An 11,051-nucleotide genomic window follows, 5' to 3' on the forward strand; every position below is an offset into this window, starting at 1 on the left:
TTTTTAATAGACAATAAAAATAAACAAAAACACAACAAACTTGTATTTCATGAAGCAGAAACTGCACTTCTTTAAATTATGTCCTTTATATTCAGAAGTGTTCAGTCTACTGTGGTATGCTTTGGGTTTCCTGTATATATATATAAAGTTATTTTCCCGATTTAAACTGATACTTACGTTTTTATACTTACTGAAAAGTATGTAGGTCGTTCAAAACTGATTAATTTTATAAAATAACAGGGTTGCCAAATGGTTTTGGCAAATTTTCTTTAGGTTTTCAAATATTCTTCCAGGTTTTTAAAATTACACGCTTTAGGGTCTAATTTTAGTTTAAAATTAAGTTAAAGGTGAAAAACTGTACTAAATAGGATAACAACATTGAAAAGATATCTTAAAGCTACTATAAATGTGTTTTTTAATAAAAAAATATTTTGATGATTACAAAATATTTTCATCTATTATTGCCTTACCTAAATGCAAAACCTAAATTTTACTACTTAGCATATAAAAGTTGTTTAAAATTCCAGGTTTTTTAGTGATTTTTGTTCAAGATTCCAGTTTTTTTTTAATTACTCAAATTCCTGTTCCAGGTTATTTTAGCCTAAATTGTCAAATTCCAGGTTTTTTAGCAACCCTGAACTAATAGCATTGCAGCTTAATATTTATTTCCTTATACTTATTGTATACATTTTTTCATTTATATATAAAGTATGTGGTTCATTAACAATATAACTGTTATTAGACATTCCTAAAGCATTACTTTAAGCTTAAAATATATCAATGTACAGAATAGCAATTAAAATTTCAAATTAGAAAATTACTTGAACTCCTAATTTTATCTTTAAGCAGCAGTAGTAGCTACTAGTCTTCGAAATACACCTAACCAACACATAGATAGTAAAATACAAAACCTACATGAATATATTCTAAGTAAACGTGAAAAAATTGTTAAAAAGATGACCCGGACGTGATTTGAACACGCAACCTTCTGATCTGGAGTCAGACGCGCTACCGTTGCGCCACCAGGCCACACGGCAATACGCATTTCGTAGTGATTATATAACTACTAGCGTCTATGACGTAATAATACAAACTTGAACTAAAAATATTGCTTACTTTATTGTTTAACACCATTAGGCTTTCTTTTATTAATTAGTTTTATAAAAATAGTTTCTCTCATGTGGTTGTTGTCTATTGAGAACTTACTTGTTTATAAGATTTATAGGTATATGGGTTGTAATTGTAAATGACTGAGAACTTTATATGTATATTTGATTTCGATAAATTTTAAATTTTGATTTATGCTTATCGCTTAACAATAATAGTTGATTTTTTTTCTGGCTATAATTTATTTGTTTAACTTGTTTTAATTGCAATCAAGATTATAGGCTTAAGTGATTATGTAAATGTAACTATAGTTCTAGCACCAAAAAAAAACAAGTGTGAGCTAAGTTATGAAATGTTCATTTGAAGATCGTTTTTTTAAATATAATTTTACTTAAATAAAAATAAGAAAACATTTCAATAAATCCTAAAAAAATAACTATTGCATTTAAAAAATATTTTTTCTACAACATTAAACATGAAAGAAAACAGTAAAATGAAAAAATATTTAAAATATATTTGTAAATGCATATTCAGTAAAATCACTTTATTTTTACAAATTAGAAATTAAAGTAACAACCAACTTCATTAAAAATTGTTAGAGCTCTTTTAAGTTTATTACATGAGTAAAAAATATTTTGAATGGTTAAATCTACAAACCATACATTAAGTTTTATTATAAATTTTAAAATTGTTAACAAACGGTTTATAAAAGTAAACAAAGGTTTTTTTACTATAGTTTAAACAACTAAAACATGCTACTTTAATAATAATCACATACAGCAAACACTTTTTTTAGTACATAAATTATTTATATTAAAAATAATTACCAGTAGACAACTAATTATAGCTTGCATTATCTCGTCATAAACGCTGGTAGTTTTATATTTATTACAATAATGCGTATTGCTGTGTGGCCTGGTGGCGCAACGGTAGCGCGTCTGACTCCAGATCAGAACCAGATTTAACATACAAGTTCATATAAAAATAACTAAGGTTAAAAGCAATCAATCCTTTTGTACTAACATTTTAAACATGAGTTTTCTTATTAGAATTCAATTACTGGTCTTCGATAAAGGAGTATTTTAAAATTTATAGCTAGTTTGAGTTATTCCGAGTGTATGGCATCATTAAAAATATAATAATATCTAATATAAATTACATCTATAAAAAACAATAAACACTTTACCAACCTGGCGTAATTTTTCCAGTATTCTTGTTCCTGCTTGCTCAAGCACGAGTTTTCCGAGCAGTCTATGTGGGAGACGTCCGTAACGCTGCTCGCTTGAATCTCATTGGTCGGCGAAGTCACGTGATTCTCTCGCTTCTCTCGTTTTGTCGTCGGTTGGGGAAAGCTGGTGCAGGACGAGGCGTGGTCTTCAACATAGGACTTGTCGAACAGTTCTGTTTAAAATGTTTGTTATAAAAAATTAAAAATAATTAAAAAAATTGAGTTTTCTGATTTGAACTAATTAGTGGTCCTTGGTGTCTTTAAGACGTTAAATGTTAGAAAAAAAAGTATTTAAGGCATTAAAAAAAAAGAGTATTGTGATTTAAGGTCTTCAATGTAGGATTTGTCGAAAAGTTCTGTTTTTTTATTGTAAACTAATTAAGATATGTAAATATTTAAGTTTTTTGAATGGAGTCTTTATAACTTTTAAAAGCGTGAACAAAAAGCAAAAAAACTTTGCTTGATTCAAAATAATAAAAATACATAAATCAAAAAAAAAAATTGAGACTTTTGTTGTTTGATTTTTGAAAAAAAAAATTGAAAATACTCGTTTGCTTAAAACCTCAAAAAAAGCACTTTGTTAAACTCAAACACCTATTTTTTGTATATGCGTTGAATAACAGGTTTTGATCTTACAACGCTCATCCATCTTTGCTTTCAGTTCTGTTGTTATGACCCCTACGCCACCAAGCAACACTGCCTTCTTTAAACTACTTTTTTATCAAATCAAATAAAAAATAACAGTTTTTGTGAGATTATTTGTATCTAGGCCATAGGAGAGCACTTTTGTACAACTTGGTTTTACCTTATAATGCCAACACAACAAACAATTACCATCTAGAAGTCCAAGTTGTGCTTAATACTACAAAAATAATTAAAACTTAAAATTTCAGGCAACGCTTAATCTTTCTAATATCAGATTTTGGTAAATTAGATCTTGACAACTTTATATTTAATTTTAACAATGCAAAATTATAGAGTTTATAACAAACTCTCAGTGGATTGAATCACTAAAAAACACAACATTTCTCAAACATCAAAACTATCTGAAGCAAATGGGCAGTGATTCTTACGCTAATGTGAATTCCCTTGTTTTAAGGGGTAAATTTTCTCTATTACAGGTTATATATACATTTTTTTTTTAAATTATAAGTTAGAACTTAACTGTAGTTTTTTTTTAAGTTAAATAAACCCTTTTAATTTGACAAACTTTTATATCTAATAAGCTTAAAATTCAAAAAATATAGTTTTTTTTTTTCCTCAAAATAATACGATATTTTGAATATTGGGGCTAAATTTGGTAACAACCATCCAAAAAGGGATAAAACATGAATAAAAAGGTTAAGAACCGCTGATATAGGGCAAATGACTCTGTCCACATTATTTTGGAGATTTTACATTTTGTAACAAAACAATATTACAAAAAAACTAGACTGAAAAACTGAAGAAAAATACAAAATCACAATTTTTTACAAAACAACCAAACTAACTGAAGCAAATAGGGCAAGTAACTTTGTCTAAATCAGGATCTGATAAACTGCTCAAATCGGGCAAATCAGGTAAATCGCTCAAATCTTCTGATAAGTTGGCTGTTGAACTCAGTATTTGTTGGAAGCTGCATATAAAAACAGAAATTAAGTGTTTAAAAATTAAATAGTAGCAAATTAGTAGCTGTAAAAACAAAATATTTAAAATTAAATTGTAGTAAACTTATAAGTGTAAAAAAAACAGATTACGCATTTGAAAAATAAGTAGTAGTTAATTAGTAGCCGTAAATAAATAAAAGATAAAGCATTTTATAAAACATATTTAATACAATAAAATATATTAAGTGTTTTATAGTTCAATGGTTGTAGGAGTTGAAAATCTCATTCTGGAACATTGGTCTTGTTTTTTTAAAAGGTTGCAAAATTGAATTTAGATAAAAAACAATAGTGCTCATGTTTTCTAGGAAAGTAAACAAACTATTAATTTGCTTCGGGAAGTTTATATTGATACTTGGTGAAAATAAACATACTGAAATCAGTTTAAAATATTAAATAGAAAATATAAACACATTAATGTGTTTTAAAACAATTTTACATAAAAACGATAGAAACAATAAAAATCTAAATACTTGTAAAATATATAGAAAAAAACAAGAAAATGATAAAGAAAAGTACCCTGAAGTGGTGGGGACATCAACATTTTCTTCTGTTTTTACAGATTTCAATTTGTTGTCACCTTCATTGCTTGTTGTGCCATTTGAAGACTTTGTAGAACTGTTGTTGGCCAATTCCTTTACTAAAAAAATATAAGACATTTAAAACTATGTCAAAATTTATACTTTTTGTTTGCGTTCTATATTAAAAAGAGTCTGCGTAGTGGACCGTAGTTTAACAGTTTAAATAGGGAGTATATTTTCTTAAAAAAATAATATATGTCAATCATCACAAAAAATTGATTTTAATGAAGTTGTATCTCTTGAATTTTAAAAAATGCTAATAAAATAAAAAGTTATTGGACTTTACATAGTAACTCTTACAAAATGTTTTTGAACTTAAGATTTTTAAATTTAAACACCTTTGTTTCAAAAATAAAATAAAGCAAATTAAACTTATCATCTAATTGGTATTAAATATTTTTAATATACTTTGTGTATCAAGGTCACATGGTTAATGGTAATCAAAAAAAAATTCTTGCTTATTAAAGGTTTTGTTAAACTTTTCCTTCAAATTATTTTTTTTAAGTTTAAAACTTACTCATTCACAATAAAAAATATCTAGTAGTATTTATTACTAATTTATTTTAATTGCATCAAAAAACTTGAAAAATAAATTTATTTATTATTATGCATAAATAAAAATAGTCTTCTGGCCTAATCAATACTTTATTAACTTTGTTATATATCAAACCAATTAACAGAAACCTTATTTATCCACCAACTTTTGGTTAGTTATTAACATTTTGTATGCAATCAGTACAACTTTTATCAGGGTTGCCAAATGTTTTTGGCTAAATTTTCTCAAAGTTTTTAAAATTTCCTTTAGATTTTTAGAAGTACACATGTTTGGGTCTATTTTTAGTTTAAAGCAAAAAACTGTGTCAAATAGTAAAAAAATATTGAAAAGATACTGTAAAGCTATTTCAAATGCGTTTTTAATCTAAAAAAAATTTGATACAGTGCTTCCTCGCTAATCCGGTCATCGCTAATCCGGTTCCTCGCTAATCCGGCCGGTTTTAGTCGAGAAGTCGACTTTATTTACTTTAGCGTTTAATTTCATTTTACATCGAAAAAGTATTTAATTTACGTTTTATAAGTATGCAAGCAATATATTGTTACGTCATAATAAAGTATCATTTGTATAATCTTAAGTTTTTTTTTCAAACATTCCAGCTCAGTTGTAACAAACTTGTTTATTATTCATTTGCAATTTTTCTGTCTTTGCTAAGCAAGTTACACTTTAATATACTACAATCTATATATCTGGTTAAAAAATGGATAAAACAGCAAAGAAACGAAAACGCGTTCAACTAACAATTGAAAACAAGTTATAAGTTTGCGAAATGGCAAACAATAACGTGCCTAAAGCTGTTATAATGTGCCAGTTTAACATTGGTAAGTCAACTTTAAATGACATTTTGAGAGGCGAAGAAAAGTTCAAGTTTGAAGAAAATATTAAACTTATGTCGAAAATATTTCGTTTAGTTTTGTCTGTTTTAATTCTTTTTTCTTTGATTAAAGTCAAATAAATTAAATTAACAGAAATTTTATAGTACGTTTTGTTATATACATTCATGATATAACTAAGGTAGATAATATGTAAAAAAAGCGATATTTTGTTCTTATCCGGCCAAAGGCAAATCCGGCCGTATTTTCAAAAAAATCTTGCCCAACTTGGCCGGATTAGCGAGGAAGCACTGTAATTACAAATTTTTGATAAATATGGTAGATTTTTCGTGTCAAATCAAAATGATCTACCTAATATGTAAAAATTGTTCAAAATTTCCAGTTTTTTTAGCTTTTTTTTTTTCAAAATTTCTCAAATTCCAGGTTTTTTAGCCTGAATTGTCGAATTCCACGTTTTACTAGGTTTCCTAATTTTTTGGTAACCTTGCTTTAATAAGCAAAAGAAAGTAATTAAACTTGTGATGTTAAAAAGTAATTAAACTTGTGATGTGGTTATTTGAACATTTTATATCAGCTAGGCATTATTTAATTCAAAAAAAAAACTTGTAATAAATATAAATACAAGTTATATTTTTATTGAAACTTGTGATGGGTTTAGTCAAGTTATATTTACTGAACATTATCAAGTAGTTTTCGACTAAAAAACATTTTGTTATATATTATCAATATAAGTACTAATTTTATTTACAAACTTGTTATTGGCTTCTGCTTCATGGCATACTTGCTGAACATTGGCAAGTAAGTTTTCAGCAAACCGTTGAACTCAACTCTTCCTTCATTGTTAAGCGTAACCTTGTTCATGTGCTCGAAGTAATTGCGTAGTTCTGTTGAAATAATAAATTTTAGTTTCATTACAAAACCAAACACTAAAAATACTGAACATATCTTTAAACTTATTATTATAATTTTCACTTTGTTCATGTGCTCGAAATAGTTTCTCAGTTCTGCTCAATTTAAAAGTTTTATTACAACTTGGAAAAATAAAGAAAAATAATAACACTTTAAACGCATGGATGACTTCATTTTATTGTTTTTGTGGATAATTTGTTATAATCAAAAAACTTATTGCTTTTTATTAATTTAATGTGCTCGAAATAACTTTGAATATTTAGCAAATAAAAGTAAATTAAATTTGTCACTCATTGAAATTCAAAAATATGTCACAATGCTTTTAATAGTCTGCATTGTTCAAAAAGTATTCAGGATTGTAAGAAAAAGTGTTGCTCTGAAGGTTTGGAATTGCATGAACAATTGTTAAAATATTAAAAATTTCTAAAAATGCTTTTTGGTTCATATTTATCAAAAAATCAACAAAAAGAAAACTAAGATGTTTAAAATTGACAAACTGTAGATATATAAAATGTAATAATATATAATAAGTATTATAAAATATGTTTTATTTTAAGTTTTATTTGCTATCACCTAATGTTAAAAAATTGGTTTAAGTTTAAGTACACAGCATTTACAAACCTTTTTTTACTTATATAAGTACATATAAACTTACTTGTTGATTTATACTTACACACGCAAGACTTTAGCTCATTAATCATAAAATAACTAATAACTCTAATTTTGTAACACATCTCATAGACAAATAAATTGTATAAAAAAACTTGTTTTTCAAGTATAATGTAATACTTTAAATGTAAGATATAAAACACTTGATAATGAAAAAAAAGCAGTTATATTAAAACATAAAATTTTACAAAATTCAATGGAGCAATTGACTTTATTTTAATATTGAAATTTATGCATGCATTTGTACACATTTTCAAAACTTTTCAAAAATAATTGTGTTTGCATGTAGTGTAATAAATAAAAAAACACATTAATAACATTCATCTAGTAGTGTGTTTTTAAATTTTATAACAATAATATCAAAAATTAAAAAAAATCAACAGTACCTGCAATTGTTATGTCTGGATCAATTGAGAAGGCAAAGTTTTGAATGAACCTTTTGATTTGGTTCTTCAGTGTAGTCCTCTGAGTTGATTTTGGAATGTCCAAGTTACTGGCATGAGACTTGTTAAGATTCATATCAAAATAGTAATCTGGAAGTCATGAGTTTTAAAAACATGCATTTTAAATTTTATTGGTCAAACAATTAAAATTAGGCTTAAAAATCAAAAAATATAATAATATGTTTAAGTTATTTTCAAGTTGTCTTTGTGTTTTGTTTAATTCATAAAGAACTTATGAAACTGTAAACTAACAAAATATCATGACCAAATCTACAAAGAATATATTATTTGTTTTTGTGGTTGTAGGTTAATAGAGTTACGTTAAAACTTTTTAGTAGACAAATAAATTTAAATGAGTTACCATTACAAAAATAGTTTTATACAAAATATATTTACATACTAAGCTGGTGTGCCCATGAATTTTACTTTAGTTACCTACTGTACACAAACTTTTAAGAGTAAGAAACCTCTGTGACTTAAGCTACTGCTTGTTAATCTTTTTATTCACTTACTATCAATAGCAGTTTAATAATTTAAATTATTGTACGTTTTTAATCAAAGATTACCAGTATAGAACAAAATTGGTTTATAAAGAGGTTGCTAAAAGTTTTTTGAGTTTTTTTTTAATATTTTCAGAATTTCTTCTTGGTTTGTAAAAGTACGAGTTTTTTTTGTCAAAATTGAAATAAGTTTAAGGTAAAAATGTACCATAAGTATAAAAATATTAAAAGAGACTGTAATGCTATTTAAAAATATTTTATAACAAACAAAATCTAATAATCCAGAAAAGTATTATATACAACAGATTTTGGAATTTTGGAAACCCTTTACTTAACAAAGTCATAATAATAAGGGAATAAGGGTAGTTTTTTCTACCTTGGTTCTATTTTTTACATAATTAATATCCTTCTTGTTACTTTTTACCATTTGTTAAAATTCAAAATAAATTTTGAGATACAAGGGATCAAACTTAGAGCGTTCAGTAGGTTCTTTAATGAAGACGCAAACTAAAATAGCAAATTTAGCAGACTACTTTACTAAAAAACTTCCTCTTTTAGTTTTTGAGCAATTGTTTTAAAACTTTTTCAGAATAAATTTTAAGAAGTTTTAAACAACTTGTAAAAAACAAATTTTAAAATTTTTGTAATAAAAAGAATTTATAAGAAATATACAAGAAAAAAATTAAGTTATATAAAATTTTGGTTTTATTTTTATTTTTTCTTTCAATCCACTTCCTACAAACTGTTTATAAAATTGAAAAATACATTTCCTGAAAACTTGAATTAAATTTCTTGAATTAAGTATAAGATAAACTTTTAGTTATTTTTTCTAAGTTCTGAGAAAACTTGCCTTGAAAATTTTTGATTCAATACATTTGTATCAGAATTTTTTTACAGAACTTGTTAAATCTCAAAAGTTAATTCAAACTTTTTTGTTCTATAAAATGTATTGTATATACTCCAAGCTTTGAAATAAAAGCAATTGTTAATTTTTATAAAAAAATGTTGGACTCCACCTACACCCTTAAGACAAAGACTTGGTACCTGAAATACAACCTCATTTTTGAAGAATTTTTTTTTCAAGTCACAAAAACTAGGCCGCAATTTTGGAAAAATTGGTAAACAAATAATTATTGAAATATAAAGTTAAAATGAAAAATGCCCATTAAGCTTATATCTAACTCATAAGTTATAAGAATTTTTCAAAAACTATTAAACTTTTCAAGCAATAAGTTGAACTATAAAAAATATGAAGTACAACGAAATACCAATGTGGTTTTTAAACTGGAACCCTAATTCTTTTGCCTTTAGAAAGGCAGGAAAGAGTATAAGTAAATGATTAAGTTATCAAATCAGTATTGTAAAACTAAATATTTTGATAAATTATACCAATTAAATTTATAGCACTGTTCACTAAACTATCTTCAAATACTTACACTTACTTACAAACTTATCAGTTAAATTAATCTGAACACTTATAAAAAAGCTTGAACTATACTTAAGATTTTATTTTGTTACTTTACATGTAAAAAAAGTTTAAAATTTCAGTTCCTGATTTTTAAACAACTTTTGTTCAAAATACCACATTTTTTAGGTGATTTTCAAAACTTTTCAAACTCCTGTTGTTTTTTGCTTAAATTGTCAAATTCCAAGTTTTCCAGGAATCCAGGTTTTTTAGCAACCCTGTAAAACTATTTCAGTTAAAAAATTATAATTACAGCTCCTTATTAGTTGTATAAAATAAACCGCATCAAATAAAATTGGTAGTATATAGTGTTTTCTATAATCTTCAAAAGTTTCTATCTTTAAAGCAACAAAAACATTGTGAATTTCAAATTGTAGTATGTGTCTAAGTATGAACAAAAAACTGTTCATTAATGTGGATATTTAAAAAAACCATGAAGAAAACGACTATATATCTAAAAGGAATATGGTTACTTTAGAGATTTAGAAAATGTTTAATATAACCTAAAATTCTGCTGTTCACTTTCCTGAGGGAAAAACTGAATTATCAAAAACTGTTTGCAAAGGCCAGGATTATATACACGCAGAAATGAAACTATCAGCCATCAAAGTAACTTGATCAGGGCTGAATTGTCTTGCAGAAGTCCGACCCACAGCTGCTCTTCACTGTGAGCACAAAACATTTTTTGTTTTTTACAATAGATTTTTCATAATTAGTTGAAAATAAATTACTTTACATGTAAAAAGTCTTCAAAATTCCAGGTGCTTCCAGGTTTTTAGCAACCATGTAATAACCCTTATTATTTTTAACAACCTAAGATTTTTTTTTAAATTAAAATTTACTATTTGATTTTAACTTGACTTTTTACTAAAGAAAGATTAAAAATAGCTGTAGTTAGCACTTATTTATAGACTAGTCTGTTGTAGTGCATTCTTATTTTTCCATAAAAACATTTTGATTGGTAAAAAAGTTTAATAAACTTTTATAAACAAATACTATCAAACATATGGCGAACATTTTACACTCAAACTTATACAAAACAGGGTTGCCACTAGTTTTAAAAAAAAAAATTCAGGTTTTCAAAATTTCCTCCAGGTTTTTAAAAAAAATTCACATATTT

The 11,051-nt window shown here is 25.8% G+C and overlaps 1 non-coding gene across 1 annotated transcript; it reads right to left on the minus strand.

The window, feature by feature from the left end:
- Window positions 1-957: 957 nt before the first annotated feature.
- Window positions 958-1,029, minus strand: Trnaw-cca (transfer RNA tryptophan (anticodon CCA)). The gene has a single exon. It is a non-coding gene; the product is annotated as a tRNA-Trp (tRNA).
- Between the last annotated feature and the right edge of the window lie 10,022 nt (window positions 1,030-11,051).

The sequence above is a fragment of the Thalia democratica genome, chromosome 2 (genome assembly GCF_965202585.1).
Source record: "Thalia democratica chromosome 2, ktThaDemo2.hap1.1, whole genome shotgun sequence".
Classification (NCBI taxonomy): Eukaryota; Metazoa; Chordata; class Thaliacea; order Salpida; family Salpidae; genus Thalia; species Thalia democratica.